Here is a 21,066-nt window from a genome sequence, read left to right as displayed (position 1 = left end):
GTTACTTCAGCTATGTTCTTTACAGGAATAATTCCACTTCTCACAGTAGTGAATGCAACCATTCTACCACTACAATATGTGAAAGATTAGGAGCCTAAAATTAGTCTCTTTGTGTGTTTGTGTGAGAGAGGGAAATTGATGGATTGATTGATTGAACATACCGTATTTTTCGGAGTATAAGACGCACCGGAATATAAGACGCACCTTAGTTTTGGGGGAGGAAAATAAGAAAACTGATTGGCAGGTGGTTTGGCCTCCCAGAATACCCCCTATCAGCTGTTCCCAGAGGTGAATTTTAGAAACAGGTTCCTTGGTTGTGAGCTCTGTGTTGTTGTTGTTTTGCCTCTGAAAGCCTCCAAAACAGAGCTTCAGAAAAAAAGCCTCTGAAGGCTTTTTGGGAGCTTCTTTTCTGAAGCTCTGTTTGGGAGCTTTGTTTCCGAAGCTTCATTTCTGATGCTTTTTTTCAGTCGCTGAAACCTCTGGTTGAGAAGCTGGGCGGGGCTACATTCGGAGTATAAGACGCATCCAGATTTTCACCCTCTTTTTTGGGGGGGGGGGAAGATGCGTCTTATACTCTGAAAAATATGGTATATATGGCCACAAATTTCATACACATAATTCTGGGCAGTAAGTTACTGAGCCAAATTACAGAGTTCAATTCCTCAAGCTCCAAAAGCAAGTGGCATTCCTGTGGCATTTCACAAACATGATCCACCTTCAGCATTTCTACAAACAAAGTTATCAGCTCTCCAGTTATAACAAACACTATGATTAAATTATCAGGTCAATCCCCTTGTGACTTCTCAAGATACCTCTCAGGAAATAGCAGGGGCAAACCAAAGAATAGATAAAATACCTTCTATATACCATTCGCAACTGAGGGTCACTCCTCAGATCTGGTTGAAGTTGTTCCCAAACCATCATAAGGTCAACAAGATAACAGGTATCCTACATATGAGTTCTCAGGATTTTGTGACTTATTTCTAGTTCATAGCACGAATATATCGTGGATTCTCTGCTAATATTTCTCGGACTATTGATTTTTTTTTCAAAGCTGACAGATTGTCCATTCTCACAACCTGGGAAAAATATACCAAGACAACCATTTAGGTAGGTCTGTATTCCTTAAAGGGCTAGTGAAGAAAAAGACCAGGCATTCAGATCAAGAGCATCCATAGATAAGTGAGGATTAAGAAAAGGTCCCACATCAATTATTGAGGCATGATACATTTTCAAGACAGATCTCAATGTAAGTAGCGGTTATTCTGCTGGCTATAGCATCCTGTTTGAATAGAAGCTTCTGGCAACAGTAACATAGGAGCAACCAAGTGAGCAGGAATGTTGGGAATTCTTGCCATATTATTGCTTCCAGAATTGGCCGTGAAGATACAGCCCCTTAAGTGCACTGGAGATGAAGCCATTCAGATTCCACAGGAATGGTACCAGGAAGGTGAATTTCTCATTGGTGGATTGATGTCTCATGTTCACTACATGTTCCCCAAAATTATTTTCAATAGACATCCTTCTGGGGAATCGATTAACATCCCATTGTAAGAAATCACTCTCTCACACCTGATTTTAATCTAATTCTGATCTCTTCTTTCCATCTCTGTAAATCAGGAATGTTATATTTTATGTGCTAAAGAATATAAAAGTATGCTGGGCAAATCCTTTACAGAATAGAATAGAACAGAACAGAACAGAACAGAACAGAACAGAACAGAACAGAATAGAATAGAATAGAATAGAATAGAATAGAAACAATTTTTGGCCAAATGTGATTGGACACACAAGGAATTTGCCTTTGGTGCATAGGCTCTGAGTGTACATAAAAAGACAAGATACATTCATCAAGAATCATAAGGTACAACACTTAATGATAGTAATAGGGTCCAAATAAGCAATCAGGAAACAATCAATATCAATATAAATCATAAGGATACCTCCGACAGGACCTGTGTTTAACTCATAGAATCATCTATTGCAATGTCCTTCCTGTTGAAGACTACTTCAGCTTCAATCACAACAATACAAGAGCAAACAATAGATTTAAACTTAATGTTAACCGCTCCAATCTTGATTGCAGAAAATATGACTTCAGTAATAGAGTTGTTAATGCTTGGAATATACTACCTGACTCTGTGGTTTCTTCTCAAAGTCCCCAAAGCTTCAACCAAAAACTATCTACTATTGACCTCACCCCTTTCCTAAGCGGTCTATAAGGGGCGTGCATAAGAGCACAAACATGCCTACTATTCCTGTCCTACTGTTGCTTCATGCTTATACTTATGTATGGTGTTATGACAAATTAAATAAATAAATAAAAAGATACAAGCAACAAAGTTACAGTCATACAGTCATAAGTGGAAGGACATTGGTGATGGGAACGATGAGAAGATTAAAAGTAATGCAGACTTAGTGAATAGTTTGACAGTGTTGAGGGAATTATTTGTTTAGCAGAGTGATGGTGTTCGGGGAAAAACTGTCCTTGTGTCTAGTTGTTCTGGTGTGCAGTGCTCTATAGCGTCATTTTGAGGGTTGGAGCTGAAACAGTTTATGTCCTGGATGCGAGGGGTTTGTAAATATTTTCACAGCCCTCTTTTTGACTTGTGCAATATACAGGTCCTCAATGGAAGGTAGGTTGGTAGTAATTGTTTTTTCTGCAGTTCTAATGATCCTCTGAAGTCTGTGTCTGTCTTGTTGGGTTGCAGAACCAAAGCAGACAGTTATAGAGATGTTTTGTTAATTCAACATCCTATTTTCTAACTTAACCAAAAGACAATCAACCAGATACTGCATTGAGAACTGGAACCTCTTCCCAGTTGGAGAAATAAAAGTACTAATTCACATAACATAAATGGCTCTATAATATTTTTAAAATGTATTTTTATGTCCTCAACCTTTTCTTAGACCATTAGGACCAGCAAGACATTGACTGGCGAATAAAAAATAATTTCTAAAACCTTGGTTTTTACAATATTGAATGCCCTTAATCTCCTGATTGAGCAGGAGCTAATTATAATGATAAGGTGCTGTTTTCTACTAATGGATTATATGAAAGTTTATAAAATACTAAAACTTGCCTGGAAAGTTTAAGACAAAAATAATTTTCCTTTCCAAGGGCAGGAAGAAATAGGAATTCTTCGGTAGACCTCTTTTACAGAACAACTGTTCCAATATTTCAGAAATGAAATCCTTCTGTAAAGTCTTTCATAGTTCCTCCTATTATTCTGGGATAGTTTACTACTATGTAGATGACCCTTCCTTTACTTTGTATGGGTCTATCATGGTTGAACAAACTGTTAAGTGTACAATTAAATATTTTATATAAAGACGTGACTCTAGAATTTTAAGAGTCAAATTTGTGAAAATTCCACAATATCTCTAATACACACAACACAAGGAAAATCAAAATCAAAACATATTTCATGTCATTTTTTTTCTTCATGCAGTATCTTCAAAATAAAAAGAAAGACTGAGGATGACATGAAAGCAATGTTCTAATATCTAAGGGGCTTCCAGAAAGAAGAAGGGGTCAAGGTATTCTCCAAAGCTCCTGAAGGCAAGGCAAGAAACAATGGAGAGAAAGTAATCAAGAAGGGAAGCAACTTAGCACTAAGGAGAAATTTCCTAACAGTTAGAACAATTGGTTAGTACCTCCAGAAGTTATGGGTGGTTTTTAAGGCGAGATTGGACAGCCATTTGTCTGAAATTATATAGGTTTCCTGTTGAGCAGGATATTGGACTAGAAGATCTCCAAGGTACCTCTCCACTCTGTTTTCTCTGTTCTGTCCTGTCCTGTCCTGTTCTAGTAACATAATATATAGCAAAATTGTCTTTTGAAGCAAGTCACTTTATTTACAGCGTGATAACCAAGTTCTACCAAAACGTCTTGGCGTTAGTGTTTGCCGTCAAAGAGATCAATAAGGATCCTGACATCTTGCCCAACATCACTCTAGGATTCCACATCTATGACAGCTACTCGGATGCACTAATGACCTATCGTACCACTCTGGACCTGCTTTTTAAGTCGCATAAATTTGTCCCCAACTATATTTGTGGGACTGAAAAGAAAATTGTGGGAATCATCGGAGGGATGAGTCCTGAAACGTCCATACGAATGGCAGAAATTCTGCAGCTTTTCAAGATTCCACAGGTTGGAGCCATAGATTAGGATGGGTGGAATTGTGGAATTACTACTAACGTACAGATTATCAGCTCTTGATTTTCTCATGAAGGAGCAATTTCATGGTTTATCAGTAAAAAGATATAGATTTAGAAATAAAAAACAGTGTAAGATATAGACTTGGATTAAGTTTCATTTCGAAATATACCCTGCTTTGAGAAGTTGTAAAATAGAATCCACACTTACAGTATTTGTTTGAATATTCATGATTATTCTGGCTAACATTCTGACTGCCTCAGAAATTTCAATATGTATATTTTAAGCATAAAGTACAGAAGCATATTGTTTTAATATTTAAAAATGTGGAGGACAACATATGGAAGAAATGTAGACCTAGAATGAATTAAAAGTGTTTTTTTAGATTAGCTACAATAAAAAGGGCTGTGATATATTAGACAGAGAGAGAGAGAGAGAGATGTATGTGTGTATAGAGAGACAGAGAAAGAGATAGACAGACAGAGAGAGATGATGATAGATAGATAGATAGATGATAGATAGATAGATAGATAGATAGATAGATAGATAGATAGATAGATAGATAGATAGATAGATAGATAGGCAGACAGACGGACGGACGGACGGACGGACAGACGGACATAGATGCCTGTGTGTGTGTATAGAGAGAGACAGACAGAGAGATGATAGATAGATAGATAGATAGATAGATAGATAGATAGAGATAGACAGACAGACAGACAGACAGACAGACAGACATAGATATGTGTGTGTGGAGAGAGAGAGAGAGACAGAGAGAGACAGAGAGACAGAGAGACAGAGAGAGAGAGATGATAGATGATAGATAGATAGATAGATAGATAGATAGATAGATAGATAGATGGATGGATGGATGGATGGATGGATGGATGGATGGATGGATGGATGGATGGATGGATGGATGGACGGACAGACAGACAGACAGACATAGATGTGTATAGAGAGAGAGAGACAGACACACACACACACACACACAGAGGGGGAGAGAGAGAGAGAGAGGTGTTAAAACAGTCTTTCCATTTTGGGGAAATCTCTAAACTAAATTAAAATATTAAAGTTTCATATTTTTAAAGTGAAAGTGGTTTAAATCAATAGAAATACAATGCATCCATGGACACCTTCACTTACTTTACTATTCCCTCTCTCTCTCATTCCTCCTTTCTTTCTTTTTTAGATTTCCTATGGCTCATTTCAAATGGTAGCAAGCGATGAATCGCGTTTCCCTCCTTTTTATCGCATGGCCCCCGATGAAGCCCTCCAGTATGAGGGTTTAGTCCAGCTCCTCCTCTACTTTGGATGGAAATGGGTAGGATTTGTCATTGCAGATGACAAACACGGAGAACACTTTATACAAACTCTGGAACCTCTGCTCTCGCGAAACGAAATCTGCTCTGAATTCACTGAAAGGGTTGACAGAAACTTCCATTTTTATGAAGGCTTCGACATGGCTGAACGATGTGTGAGGCACATCACTTTGTTCACAGAGAAAACAGCAAATGCAGTGATTATACATGGAGAAAATATAGTCTTTATGTGGCTGGCCTCTACTCTGCTTGTGACCCCAATGTTTCTTTCAACGGCTCTTGAAACTTCACAGAAACATTCTGCAACAAAAGTGTGGATCGCAATGGCCCAAAATGATTTCACGTTACATGCCTTCCAAAGGGAGCTTGATATGCAAATATTCCATGGAGCCATTTCCTTCTCAATTTCCAAAAAAGAACTTCCAGGTTTCCAACAATACGTACAGGCTGTCACCCCTTCTGGGGAAAATCAGGATGGCTTTATGAGAGATTTTTGGAACCAAGCTTTTGGCTGCTCAGTACCAAATAAAGATGCTCCTGAAGATGGGGAGTGTACTGGAGAAGAAAGACTGGAGAACCTTCTCGCACCTTTCTTTGAAACCAGCCTGCTTAGCCATAGTTACAGTATCTACAATGCCGTCTATGCTGTGGCTCAAGCCTTACATGCTGCTCACACAATTAGGACAAATCAGAACGTAGAAAAGGACATGGATCATATACGATCAAAGACAATAGAAACCTGGCAGGTAAAATTTCCTCTTTCTTGGTGCTTTTTCAAAAGATTCTCCATGGTTAAAACAGTGCGCCAGGACTTAAAAGACTCTATGGATCATTGTAGGTCAGCTGTCTAAAGATGATAGATGTTCACCTTTATTGAACACTCATGAACTGCAAATGTTTACCTATTGGAGCTGTTTGCTTTAAATACGTATCTTAGTTTTTCCCTCTTTTGACACCAACTCAACTGGTCTGTAACCTTCTTCTGCCTGTCTAGTTCTCTGCAAAAAATAACAGAATAACAGACCATCAGAGTTGGAAGGGATTTTGGAGGTCTTTTATTCCAACCTCCCTGCTCAGGCAGGAGACCCTATACCCAGGGGTGGGATTCAGAAATTTTAGCAACCGGTTCTCTGCCCGGGTGCTGGGCGGGCATGGCCATGGTGAGTGTGGTCTACTCAGCCTCCTGCACCACAGTGGACAGGGTGTTTTTGCCCTTCCCAGACTCCGGAGGTTTTCCTTGAGCCTCTGGGAGGGCAAAAATGGCCTCCCTTGGCTCTGGAGACTCTCTGGAAACCAGAAACGGGCCCATTTTTGGACTTCCAGTACTTCTGGTAGGGCCATTTTTTTCCTTCCCCAGGTTCTGGAGGCTTTCCTCAAGCCTCTGGGAGGGCAAAAATGGCCTCCCCTGGGCTCCAGAGGCCCTCCAGAGGCCAGAAACGGGCCCATTTCTGGACTTCTGGTACTTCCGGTAGGCCCATTTTTCACCCTCCCCAGTCTCTGGGGCTATCCTTGAGCCTCTTGGGGGGCAAATATGGCCTCCCTCAGGCTCTCCAGAGGTCAGAAATGGGCTCATTTCCGGACCCCTGGAACTTCCAGTAGACCCATTTTTTGCCCTCCCAGAGCCTTCGCACGGGCCCGGCACTTACATGGCATCCAAAATGTATGTGGGTATGGAGACTTTTGGGAAGGAAGGGGCAGGCCGGGTCAGTCAGTCCTTGCAACTACCAGTTCAACAAACCAGATTAAAATTTAACATCCGGTTTGCCCAACCTGATCCGAACCCTGGGTGGGATTCATGTCTGCCATTTCAGACATTGCGTGCTTGTCCAATCTCTTCTTAATAACCTCCAATGTTGGAGCACCCACAACATCTGGAGAGAAGTCATTCCACGATTAATTGTTCCGTTTGGAAATTTCTCCTCAGTTGGCTCTCTCCTTGATTAGTTCAATCAGTACTGTATTCTTCTGATTGCTTCGTGTTGTTGTTTTCCAACTTTCTAAAATGATTAATTCAAGTCAGTACTATATTCTTCTGACTGCTTCTTCTTATTCCAACTTTCTAAAATAATGTTGTGACCTAGGCCCAAGTAGTTTTTACCAGACACTATCAGTCCTAAACAAACATATTTTATTAGAACAGCTGAGAATTACAAAGTCCTTCAGAAAAAGTCCTTCGGCCTTATCACAAACCTTTGCCTTCTTTGGCAACCTGCCAAAGGCTTTTCTTGGCAAGAACCCCATGAAGTTCAGAAACAGGAGACAAGAAACAATTGTAGCAACATTGCTTTCCTACAAAGAATCCAAGAGCTGTTGCTGCTCTTTTAAGCCTTATGGGAGGGACCAATCATCTCCTAGCCTTATTCCTGAGTTGTCCTTTTTGCTTTAGCTGCTCTTGCCTTCTGGCATCTCTTCGCATGCGTGCACTAGGAACAGGCTCCTCCTGTTTCTCTGCCTCTCTGCTATCCACCTCTGGAGGCTCCGGAGTCTGCGCATCGCTCTCAGATGGCCCTGGCCCCATCTCTGCCTCTGACGCAGAGCCCTCATCCAGGCCTTCCCCTGACTCCAGGACTGACCCATTGTCCTCCCCAGCCTGCTCACTGTCCAACTCCACTGCCAGCTCCGCAGGTTGCTGGTGGACCACAACAAATAACACCAAATCTCTGTGTCACATAATATATGTGGGTATGTGCATAATTTTGTATTTCTTTATTTTGCCATGTTTATGTAGTGTATATTGGAGGTGGTGACCCTTTGAGAGCTGTATGCAATGAAATTTCATCTTATTGTATGCCAATAGGTGTACATTCAAAGAGACCATAAAGTTAGTCTAAGTCAAAAAACAAATCACTGAGTACCGAAAGATATTTTAATGTCCAATATAAAATATGGTCCAATAATAACAATTAAGCTGCTGCAGTGCTCCATATTTTTTTTATTCCTGGTGAGGAAAGGCTCCAAATTTAAAAAGAGGCTGTTGTATGCAGTGGTGGGTTCCACTTATCTTCGCTACTGGTTTGCTATTGTGATCGTACACGCGCTTTGAACACACACATCGCTTCTGCACATGCGTAGAACCTTCTGCACATGCACAAACCATGATGATGTCTGGGCAGGTGGGCGGAGCCTCCTGCCGCTGCCACAGGTTCGCACAAATCAGGGCTAACCGATAGAAACCCACCACTGGTTGTATGAGGCCATTATGAAGCATATTGGTTTCTCTCTAAACCGTTTTGGTGTTTCTTCTGCAAGCTCCACTCATTTCTGCAGAGAATTTCCTTCAACAACAATGCTGGAGATGAAATTAAATTAAACGAAGATGGAGCCCTAGAAGCGGGATTTGACATCGTAAATTTGGTGACTTTCCCAAACAACTCCTACATCAACATCCCAGTTGGAGAAATAGATCTTCACGTTCCTCCAGGAAGAACATTCCTCATTCATCAAGATAAAATCCAGTGGCATCATGGATTCACTCAGGTACCATGTGGACTAAAAGAACAATTTCGTAATATTCTCCTTTTCTCACACCTAGACTTTCTTGTGGTCCATTGATAGCAATTAATAGACCCCAATTACATTTCAATCAATTTCTGTCAAAGCTATCCAAAAACAAATGTACTATTGCAGTGTTGGCGAACCTTTCTCGTGTGCCGGCCGGCACGTGAAACCGTCCTGTGCCAAATGCGCAGCCTCGCCGGCTCCTGTCATGTTCCTGTGCTCAAACAGCCACCGGCCAGCTGGCTATCGTGCACGCGGTGCTGGCGAACCTGGAAGTGTGGCGATCCATCGCACATGAGCGCGACGCCAACCCAGAAGGCCCGGTGCCGGCTCATGCATGCGCGATGGACCGCCACACTTCTGGGGTCCGCCAGCACCATGCGTGCAGTGGCCAGCTGGCTGGCATGCATTTGTGTGCAGGAATGCGACAAGGAGCCGGGGAGGCCGTGCATTCGGCACGGAACAGTTTCATGTGCCACTTCCGGCACGCATGCCATAGGTTTGCTAACACTGTACTATTGGATTGTTTAATGATGGACATTCTAATTCTTTAGAATTTCCAACTTTTGAATAGAAATTTACTTTCATTGAATGGTACAAACACAGTAACATGCCCAGATATTGGCCTGCCCAAATGAAGGAAGTATGGATATCTAAACTTTCAATCTGAAGAAGGAACTTACATGTGGTCAGTTTTCAAGGATATATTTCATGCTGGCAGAGGAAAAGTCATCTTTTTCTTCCTGTGAAATAAACAATTAACAACCTCAAACTCTCAGATCTATTCAAACCCTCAAAGTTTGGGATTCTTTCCATGCATTACCAGTAAATTATAGTTGCTTGTACAATCAGCCAGATGTTTATACAGATTTGGCCTTGTTATTCACCTATTGAGTCTTGCTCAAGGACCTGGGGTAGGAAGATCTTGTGGTTTGATGGTGTTGTTGCAGAATGTAAGCTGTTCCAAGCGGAACTGCCTTTTGAAATTGGTTGTGGGTTGGAATTGACAAAGATCAACATTAGTCAATTACAAAAAGCAGCTTTATTTGAAGCGGTTGATATAGTGTGATGATCCTTTTAACAGCACCAAATTATAATATCTCCTTAACCCAGATTCTTCAGATTGACTCAATAGGTGAATAAAAGTGCCAAATCCAGTCTAAAGTACTCACTGAATGTGTACCCATCCATAATAGTTCAAATTTATACGCTACCTAACTGCTAGTCGCTCTGGGCAGTTTAGGAATTGAAACCAAGAAGAAACCATACAAAGACATACAACACAGAAAAGCAAAGATGGACGAGGATATGACCTGAATGGAAACAGGGAAAAAAAAGAAGAGAATATCAAACATTTTTGCCAAAGGTCTGGGTGGACAGTATATCTTCAGGAATCTTTGAAATAGTAGAAGGATAAGGGTCATTTCAAGGGGATGCGGTGGCTCAGTGGCTAAGACACGGAACTTGTTGTTTGAAAGGTTGGCAGTTCAGCGGTTCGAATCCCTAGTGCCGCGTAACGGAGTGAGTGCCCGTTATTTCTCCCAGCTTCTGTCAACCTAGCAGTTCGAAAGCATGTAAGAAATGCAAGTAGACAAATAGGGACCACCTTTCGTGGGAAGATAACAGTATTCCGTGCACCTTTGGCATTTAGTTATGCTGGCCACATGACCATGGCGATATCTTCGGACAGCGCTGGCTCTTCAGCTTTGAAACGGAGTTGAGCACCACCCTCTAGATTCAGGAACAACTAGCTCATATGTGCGAGGGGAACCTTTACCTTTATCTTAGAACAGCGGTGAAATGTAAAATTTGTTACTACCAGTTCTGTGGGCATGGCTTGGGGGGAGTAATGTGATTGGGTGGGCATGGCCAACTTTTTTTTTTACTTTTAAAAGCATGTTTTCTACAACCTTTTCGGCCAAAGAGGTTGTAGAAAAAATGCTTTGAAAAGGTCCTGATGATCCCAGCTAAGTTGCCTGATTGCCAGAACCCTTCAAAAGCTTTTTTTTACAGCCTCTTTGGCCAAAGAGGTTGTAGAAAAAATATTTTGAAAAAGTTCTGATGATCCCAGCTGAGTTCCTGATCGTCAGAACCCTTTAAAAACATTTTTACAGCCTCTTTGGCCAAAGAGGTTGTAGAAAAAATGCTTTGAAAAGATTCTGACGATCCCAGCTGAGCCGCGCAATCATCAGAGGCTTTTTTTTTTTACTATTAAAAGCATTTTTTTCAACCAAAGGAAAAAATGCTTTTAAAAGTAAAAAAAAAAAAGCTCTGATGATCGCTCAGCTGGGCATGCGAGGGGAAGGAGAGGCAGGAATTTTTGCTACTGGTTCTCCGAACCAACCGCCGCCATTGCTACTGGATCGGGCGAACCGGGGGCATTTCACCTTCAATAGCCTTAGGGGCTATTTGAATTTGTGAGAAAGCTCATTCCAAACAGCAGGAGCTATTACAGGGAACATGCATTTCCAGGATCCCAATAAATTGCATACTTTAATTGATGGAACCAGGAATATGCCAACACTTCCAGCTCAAACAGCTGAGCAGATACTATGGGAGATGGGCAGTGAGTCTTATGCCCTATAGGACTTCATAGGTGATAACCAGCACCTTGAATGTGGAAGAATATCAGAAATATTCAAGGTCTGAATATAATTCTTTCATTGATTAAACTTCAGCTAAACCAGTGGTAGTCAACCTGGTCCCTACCGCCTACTAGTGGGTGTTCCAGCTTTCATGGTGGGCGGTAGGGGTTTTGTCCGATACTGAAGCACTTTCCTTTTTTTTTAATTTAATTGACTTTTTAAAAAATTTTCATAGCATTATTTAAAACATTTTCATTTTATAAAATTCCCCGTGACAATTTAAATTTCTGAAAGTGTATTATTTGTATCGCCCGCGCATAAGTTTAGTTCACATTACGTAAGTGAAACTAAATGGCGCTATAATGCGACCGCAAACAAAAGAGCCTTGTCCCAGAATAGCTCGTGCATCTCCCCCCACACCACCCAGCTGTAACAGACAAGCAGAGCTGGTAGCCAGAGCCCCCCCCCCAACCCCAATCCACAATGTGCGAGAGGCATGCGCAGACAATGATACATGACACATTACTGTGGAACCGGTGGGCGGTTAGAAAATTTTACTACTAACAGAGACACAAAAGTGGGTGGTAGGTATAAAAAGGATGACTACCCCTGGGCTAAACTAATAGGAAATGAAATACAACTCAGTTGTATTTCTGGATCTGACAACATTTTCTGAGGTTAAACTGTCGGAGTCGGCTTCATGGCAGGATTGACTGTCAAGGTCTTGTTCTTATTCGTTGGCTGTAAGCAAAAATAAATGGTTTATATTGACCTCTTTGTTTATTTGGCGACAGCTCCCTCCTCTCTCCTTATGTAATGATCCTTGTCCCCTTGGAAAAAGAAAACACAAGATCGAAGGCCGGAAATTTTGCTGCTATGCTTGTGCTCCGTGTCCTGATAATACGATATCCAGACAAATAGGTAAGATTTATAGCACCGCAATGGACCTACGCCTGAAAGTTCATTTCTGTAGCCTGCATCGCAGTTAACAAGAATCTCTTCAATATTATTTGCTTGCTTTATTTAGTTAGAATTGCTTAGTTAGAATAACAGAGTTGGAAGGGACCTTGAAGGTCTTATAGAATAGAATAGAATAGAATTTTATTGGCCAAGTGTGATTGGACACACAAGGAATTTGTTTTGGTGCATATGCTCTCAGTGTACATAAAAGAAAAAAAAATACCTTCATCAAAGGTACAACATTTACAACACAAATGATGGTCATAGGTTGCAATTTAACCCTTAATAATAGCAACAAAAAGTAACAGTCATACAGTTATAAGTGGAAAAAGATTGGTGATGGAAATGATGAGAAGATTAATAGTAGTGTAGATTTAATAAATAGTTTGACATTGTTGAGGGAATTATTTGTTCAGCAGAGTGATGGCCTTCGGAAAAAAACTGTTCTTGTGTCTAGTTGTTCTGGTGTTCAATGCTCTATAGCGTCATTTTGATGGTAGGAGTTGAAACAGTTTATGTCCAGGATATGAGGGATCTGAAAATATTTTCACGGCCCTCTTCTTGATTCGTGCAGTATACAGATCCTCAATGGAAGGCAGGTTGGTAGCAATTATTTTTTCTGCAGTTCTAATTATCCTCGGAAGTCTGTGTCTGTCTTGTTGGGTTGCAGAACCAAAGCAGACAGTTATAAAGGTGCAAATGACAGACTCAATAATTCCTCTGTAGAACTGAATCAGCAGCTCCTTCGGCAGTACAAAATCCAGAAACGTTTTTGAAATAGAAACAAAAGTAAATATGTTCTTTCCTTTAAATAAAGCAAACAATTTAAGTATCTATAAACATTTTTTTACATCCATTTTAAAACCCCAAACTTTTCTAGTCTGTCTAAAAATTCAAGTGCATCTTTTGTTTTTAACTTCCTCTTAACGTACATATATTTTAAGATTCACTTTCAATAATATTGCAATTCTCTATTCAGCCTGCATGAGAGAAATGAGCATGGAAGGGAAAAAGTGTTTACATTTTCCTACATCACAATCCTTTTTTTTTTACTAAAAGCCACATGGGTACCATAAAGAAAAGCCAGAACGTAGGTTTTTCATGAGAAGTTTTCCCAGATTAACTTTCCCTTTTTCGTTCCATCCCACTGTTTTCTCCCAATTGCCCAGTTATATTTGAGATAGTTGTTTTGATAATGGTCCCTGTGAAGGTTGGTACTTTCCATTTCTTAGCTCGTGACCTTGAGATCCTTGAGCCAATGTCTCAGGGTGGCACAATGCTTGGTTTCAGTTTCCCCTTTCCCCAGTTTTCTCCCCCCATAGTTCATGGCAGGCTGACATCTAGCAAAGCAAGGTGTGATGACCCGGGGCCAGAAGAGAGCTCTTCCACCAACCTGTAATAGTCTTTGGCTGGCAATACTTCAGTCCCAAATGTTGTAAGCAGAAAACTTCTAACTAAAAATCCAGCAAGGCAAGACAAGGTAATTAATCCGGCAGGGCAAGCAAAATAAGGAATTCCAGAAGTGAAGAAGCACCGCAGTAAATCAAACCAGTTGGGAGGAACTCAGATAAACACCAGATGAACTCAGTGTTTGTTCCCGACAATCTTCGCTCCCATTTGCCTCTCCTTTTCAATTTCATCAGCAGCTGTGTCTTGTAAAGAGCATCGGATCCCTTTCCTCCCTCGTAAGCCACGCAACCCACGTTGCTCTCTTCTCCGTTCCTCCCTGTGCTGGCTAGGATGAGGAGGGGGTGGGCCTTGGTCTTCATCTGAACCCCCTCTCCCTTGTTCTACCTCTCCCCTGCTCTGCCCAGCCTGACTTTGCACTTCCTCAGTTTCCTCCACGGCCAACGGGTCCACTCTCTCACTCTCTGTCCGCTGTTTCTCTTCCCCTTCGGGTTCTGACTCCGACAGGGGCATGACACAAGGCTGGAGCGAAGGATGGTAGTTCTGATAGGTTCATTGTTATAGAAATAGCTAGTTGAAGCATACTGTATATTCTGATCAACTAATCGTCATCGGTTAACGACTCCTTAATCCTTGCTTGTTGGAGTCTGGGCAACTGAATGGCGCTAGCAGAGCGTTTAATGGCCGGATGCTCTTCCTGTCACCAATATGGAGTTATATTCAGCAGACATATTCTCATTGTGCCCAGAGAGAGAAATATCTGCCTCTATCTAGGACAGCAGTTCTCAACCTGTGGGTCGTGACCCCGTTGGGGTTCGAATGACAATTTGCCATGGGTCGCCTAAGACCATCGGAAATATGGGAAGTATACTTGCGAGTCGAAGAATCTCGCTCCAATGGTTGACTCCACAAGCCAGCTGCAGGCTCTTCAAATCGCTAGCCGAATTTGGCTTCAGGCGCGATGAATTAAAAAAGAGAGAAATCTTTGCTCTGATGTCTCCCTCTCAAGCCAGCTGCAATCACTCCCAATCGCTAGCCTAATCTGGCTTCAGGTGCGATAAACTTAATAGGGGAGGAGTCTCCACTTTAATGCCTCCGTCCTCAAGGCAATCACAAGCAGTTCAGACCGCTAGCCAATACAGCTTCAGGCGCGATAAATTCAAAATGAAAATAATTTTACGGTTGGGGTCGCCACATCATGGGGAATTGTATTAAAGGGGTTGCAGCACTATAAAGGTTGAGAACCACTGATCTAGGAGCTAACTCACAGCCTCCTGATTGCGAGGCGACAGCTCCACCTCTAGCCCACTGCATTACTCTGCTATATTCTGATCAACTAATCAACTAATCAACTAATCAACTAATCAAAATGTTGAAGACTTAAGCGTTACAAAAAGTTTTAGAAAACACATTGGAGAGAAATTGAGAAAAGCAATTCTGAAACGTGAGAAAAATTAGGTTCTGCTCAGAAACTCTTTTCTTCTTTTTTTCAGATATGGAGAATTGTGACAGTTGTCCAGAGGATCAGTTTCCAAACCAAGCTCATGATGAGTGCATTCCAAAGACAATGAATTTCCTCTCCTTTAAAGAGCCACTGGGCATTACTCTGGTGTCATTGGCTCTTCTCTTTTCCTTCTCCACAGTTATTGTGCTTGCAATTTTCATTAAGCAACGGGACACTCCCATTGTCAAAGCCAACAATCGCAACATCACGTACCTTCTACTTATCTCCCTCTTTCTCTGTTTCCTCTCCTCTCTTCTGTTCATTGGACAGCCCAATAGGGTGACCTGCCTCCTCCGACAAACAGCATTTGGCATCATCTTCTCTATTGCAATCTCTTCTATATTGGCCAAAACCATCACAGTTGTTGTAGCATTCCTAGCCTCAAAGCCAGGAAGTCTATTCCACAAATGGGTGGGGCAAAAGTTGGCCTATTCTATTATCTGGTTCTGCTCCTTCATTCAAGTAGGTATTTGCATTGTTTGGCTGAGTACGTCTCCTCCATTTCCAGATTTAGACATGAAGACCCTCCATGGAGAAATCATAGTCGAATGTCATGAAGGTTCCATCACCATGTTTTACTGTGTCTTGAGCTACATGGGCCTCTTGGCTCTTCTCAGCTTTACTGTGGCTTTTTTAGCCAGGAAGTTACCAGACAGTTTCAATGAAGCCAAGTTCATTACTTTCAGCATGTTGGTTTTCTGCAGTGTTTGGCTGACCTTTGTCCCCACCTACCTGAGCACCAAGGGGAAGTACATGGTGGCCGTGGAGATCTTCTCTATCCTGTCTTCCGGTGTTGGTTTACTGGGATGCATCTTCACCCCCAAAATCTATATAATTATTCTGAGGCCTGAACTCAACACTAGAGAGCAATTAACACATAAGAAATAAAAAAGGAACAAGATTCCATTTTGAATAAGCAAATACTACTTGGAACTGTGTGTGTGTGTACATCCATATTTGACTGAATTTGTCTTTCATCTCAGAATTCTTTGAGGATTATGTGTTTTGGGGGGGAATAGGGTATATTAATTTTTCAGCAAGCAGTTTTCCATATGATTTAATTAAGCTTTTCCATTGGGTTTTCATTAGTAGTAACATAACATCTGGTTTTATATCAAAGTAGACATCAGAAGTAACACCGAGAACAAACTTCGAGATTCTTTGAAGACTGCTGACTGATTTCCTGACCCATTTAAAACCACTGATAAATTGACTTTTGCCGATGAAGCTAATAATACAGTCATTAGGAAACTTTACAACATTTCCAATTAAATTGGGAGATGTATGTTACCACCTGAGCAATTATTTTAGTGGGCAATTCTTGATGTCATAAAGCTTTAAATATACTCCTTACGCACAGTCACTCACGCCCTCGTCACCTCTCGCTTGAACTATTGCAATGCTCTCTACATGGGGCTCCCCTTGAAGAGCACCAGGAGGCTCCAGCTAGTCCAGAATGCGGCTGCGCGGGTAATAATGGGAGCACCACGTTGCTCCCATATAACACCTATCTTGCGTGGCCTGCACTGGCTGCCGGTAGCCTTCTGGGTGCAATTCAAGGTGTTAGTGCTCACCTTCAAAGCGCTCCATGGCTTAGGACCGGGCTATCTACAAGACCGCCTTCTGCCACCAATAGCCTCCCAACGACCTGTGTGCTCCCACAAAGTGGGCCTGCTCCAGGTGCCATCATCCAAACAGTGTCGGTTGGTGGCCCCCAGAGAGAGAGCTTTCTCTGTGGCAGCACCGACCCTATGGAACGAGTTACCTCCGGGGTTACGCCAACTCCCCGACCTCCGAACCTTCAAGCGGGAACTGAAGACCTTATTATTCAATCGGGAGGGACAAACCTAAGTGTTTTTAATTAATTTATTTATTAATGTATTAATTTATTTATAATTTTAAATTTTAAAGGTTTTATATCGGTCTATGACCGTTTTAGTTAATTAGGCCTGCTAAATATTTTGTTTTAAATGCATTTTAAATTTGTGATTTATATTGTGTATTTTATGTGTTTTAAATAAGGCTGTACACCGCCCTGAGTCCTTCGGGAGAAGGGAGGTATAGAAATTTAATTATAAATTTAAAAAAAAAACATAAAGAAGGATTTCTTTGCCTCAGTTAAAATAAGTATAGCCAGAGGAAATCCTTTTCTTTTTATGATTTTATCAGGTAGCTTAGAAAAGGAAGAGATACAAATTTAGGCTGAGGTAAAGCAACAAAATCACTCTGAAGATAAAACATTGTTTTATTGACAAGCATACAAGCAATAATACAGTATATTCTGGATACCAGCAAAGCTTTTTATACTTTACTGAGCACACATAAACAAAAGCAAACCTGGTCTTATGTAGGGCAACACAGAAGAAATTATAGGTGACAATGGAATATTTTAAAGAAACTTCAAAGGTGCTTTTTCAAAAAGGAACTGGATTGTTTCTCCCCACCATCCAGTCAGAACTGATGAAGTTTCTTGGAGGAGAAGCGAAACATCTTCTTCTACCTCAAACAAACAAAAAAAAAAAAAACAGTCCACTTGCTTTTTGAAAAAGCAACTTTGAGACAGCTATGACCTGGATTGATTGATTGATTGATTGATTGATTGATTGATTGATTGATTTGATTAATTTATATACCGCCCTTCTCCCGAAGGACTCAGGGCAGTTTACAGCCAGGGTAAAAGTACAACTCAGAAAAGTTAAAAAACATTTAAAAACTAGTTAAATTAAAGGCTGAAGGAATATAAAACTATAATTAAAACCCCAATAAAAACTTCATTAAGCCAGCCCTGCACAATGAAATAGAAAGGTCTTTAGCTCGCGGCGGAAGGTCCGGAGGTCAGGAAGTTGACGTATCCTCAGAGGCAGCTCATTCCAGAGAGCAGGAGCCCCCACAGAAAAGGCTCTCCCCCTGGGGGTCACCAGTCTATATTGTTTGACCAATGGCACCCTGAGAAGACCCTCTCTATGGGAGCGCACGGGTCGATGGGAGGCGGTCTCGTAGATAACCCGGTCCTATGCCATGGAGCACTTTAAAGGTGATAACCAACACCTTGAATTGCACCCGGAAGACCACCGGAAGCCAGTGCAGCTCGTGCAGGACAGATGTTACATGGGAGCCTCAGGTTGTTCCCATTATTACCCACGTGGCCGCATTCTGAACCAGTTGGAGCCTACAGGTGCTCTTCAAGGGGAGCCCCATGTAGACAGCGTTACAGTAGTCCAGGCGGGAAGTGACGAGAGCGTGAGTGACCATGCATAAAGAGTCCCAGTCCAGAAAGGGACGCAACTAGCGTATCAGGCGAACCTGATAAAAAGCCCCCCTGGCAACGGCCACCGTATGCTCTTCTAAAGACAGCCATGCATCCAGGAGGAGGCCTAGATTGCGAGCCTGACTGAGAGTCTCCATAGACACTTTAAAGAAACCCCTTCGAGTGACCATAATATTATTTATCCCTTCCTACTACTAGTCATACTATTTTGGACCTATGGTCAATGACAGTGGTGGGTTCCGCTTACATTCACTTGTTGTTGTTAGTTGCGAAGTCATGTCCGACCCATCGCGACCCCATGGACAACATTCTTCCAGGCCTTCCTGTCCTCTACCATCCTCTGGAGTCCATTTAAACTCATGCCTACTGCTTCAGTGACTCCATCCAGCCACCTCGTTCTCTGTCGTCCCCTTCTTCTTTTGCCCTCCATCTTTCTCAGCATTAGGCTCTTCTCCAGTGAGCCTTCTTTCTCATTAGGTGGCCAAAGTATTTCAGTTTCATCTTCAGGATCTGGCCTTCTAAAGAGCAGTCAGGGTTGATCTCCTCTACAACTGACTTGTTTGTTCGCCTTGCAGTTCAAGGGACTTGCAGGAGTCTTCTCCAGCACCAGAGTTCAAAGGCCTCAATTCTTTGGCGCTCAGCCTTTCTTATGGTCCAACTTTCACAGCCATACATTGCAACTGGGAAAACCATGGCCTTGACTAGACACACTTTTGTTGGCAGGGTGATGTCTCTGCTTTTTAGTACGCTGTCTAGATTTGCCATAGCTTTCCTCCCCAGGAGCAAGCGTCTTTTAATTTCTTGGCTGCAGTCCCCATCTACGGTAATTTTGGAGCCCAGGAAAATAAAATCTGTCACTACCTCCATTTCTTCACCTTCTATCTGCCAGGAATTGAAAGGGACGGATGCCATGATTTTAGTTTTCTTAATGTTGAGTTTCAAGCCAACTTTTGCACTCTCCTCCTTCACCCGCATCAAGAGACTCTTTAGTTCCTCTTCGCTTTCTGCCATTAGAGTGGTATCATCTGCACTACCGTGGTATCATCGTGGTATCATCTTCACTACCGGTTCGCAAATATGACTCCGCATGTGTGTTGCGCACAGCACTTCTGTGCATGAGCAGACGGTCCAAGATGACATCCAAGTGGGTGGGCGGAGCCTCCCGCCGCCACCACTAACGGTTCACATAAACCGGTGCGAACCAGTAGGAACTCATCACTGGTCAGTGAATAAAAAACATTTGGTTTTCTGGAACAGAGGTTCCTGATTGATTCTTGTCCCTGTCAGCTCTTTGGGTCAGTCAGCTTCTTCTGAACGTTTTCTTCCAAGGCATTTTCAGCAGTTCCTATATATTGGTGGTGTCTCATATATTTGATAGTGAATGCAACCATTTTACTACCACCATATGTGAAAGATTAGGAGCCTAAATTTAGCCCTTTTGTGTGTGAGAGGGAGATTGAGTTACTGATAACTCATTAATGATTGATTGATTGATTCACAAAACATATATGGCTACAAATTTCATATAAATGGTGAAACTCGAAAAATTAGAATGTCGTGCAAAAGTTCATTTATTTCAGTGATGTAACTTAAAAGGTGAAACTAATATATCAGATAGACTCGTTACATGCAAAGCGAGATAGTTCAATCCTTGATTTGTCATAATTTTGATGATTATGGCTTACAGCTCATGAAAACCCCAAATTCACAATCTCAGAAAATTAGAATATTACATGAAATCAATAAAACAAGGATTGTACATAGAACAATATCGGACCTCTGAAAAGTATAAGCATGCATATATATTCAGTACTTAGTTTGGGCCCTTTTGGCGTCACTTACTGCCTCAATGCGGCGTGGCATGGAAGCTATTAGCCTGTGGCTCTGCTGAGGTGTTATGGAAGACCAGGATGCTTCAATAGCGGCCTTCAGCTCTTCTGCATTGTTCAGTCTCATGTCTCTCATCTTTCTCTTGGCAATGCCCCATAGATTCTCTATGGGGTTCAGGTCAGGCAAGTTTTCTGGCCAATCAAGCACAGTAACCCCATGGACATTGAACCAGATTTTGGTACTTTTGGCAGTGTGGGCAGGTGCCAAGTCCTGCTGGAAAATGAAGTCAGCATCCCCATAAAGCTCGTCTGTGGAAGGAAGCATGAAGTGCTCCAAAATCTCCTGGTAGATGGCTGTGTTGACCCTGGACTTAATGAAGCACAGTGGACCAACACCAGCAGATGACATGGCTCCCCAAATCCACACAGACTGTGGAAATTTCACATTGGACATGGGCTTCAAATGTCGTATTCCTCTTGTCAAGCCGCTCCTGAACAACAAACAACGTCAGAAGCGTCTTACCTGGGCTA

The 21,066-nt window shown here is 41.8% G+C and overlaps 1 pseudogene; it reads left to right on the top strand.

The window, feature by feature from the left end:
• Nucleotides 1-1,338: 1,338 nt before the first annotated feature.
• Nucleotides 1,339-16,350, top strand: LOC131197911 (vomeronasal type-2 receptor 26-like; annotated as a pseudogene).
• Nucleotides 16,351-21,066: the final 4,716 nt, after the last annotated feature.

This window comes from Ahaetulla prasina, chromosome 4 (genome assembly GCF_028640845.1).
Source record: "Ahaetulla prasina isolate Xishuangbanna chromosome 4, ASM2864084v1, whole genome shotgun sequence".
NCBI lineage: Eukaryota > Metazoa > Chordata > Lepidosauria > Squamata > Colubridae > Ahaetulla > Ahaetulla prasina.
Note: the sequence above shows the minus strand (reverse complement) of the source record. Positions and strands in the feature narration are given on the sequence as shown.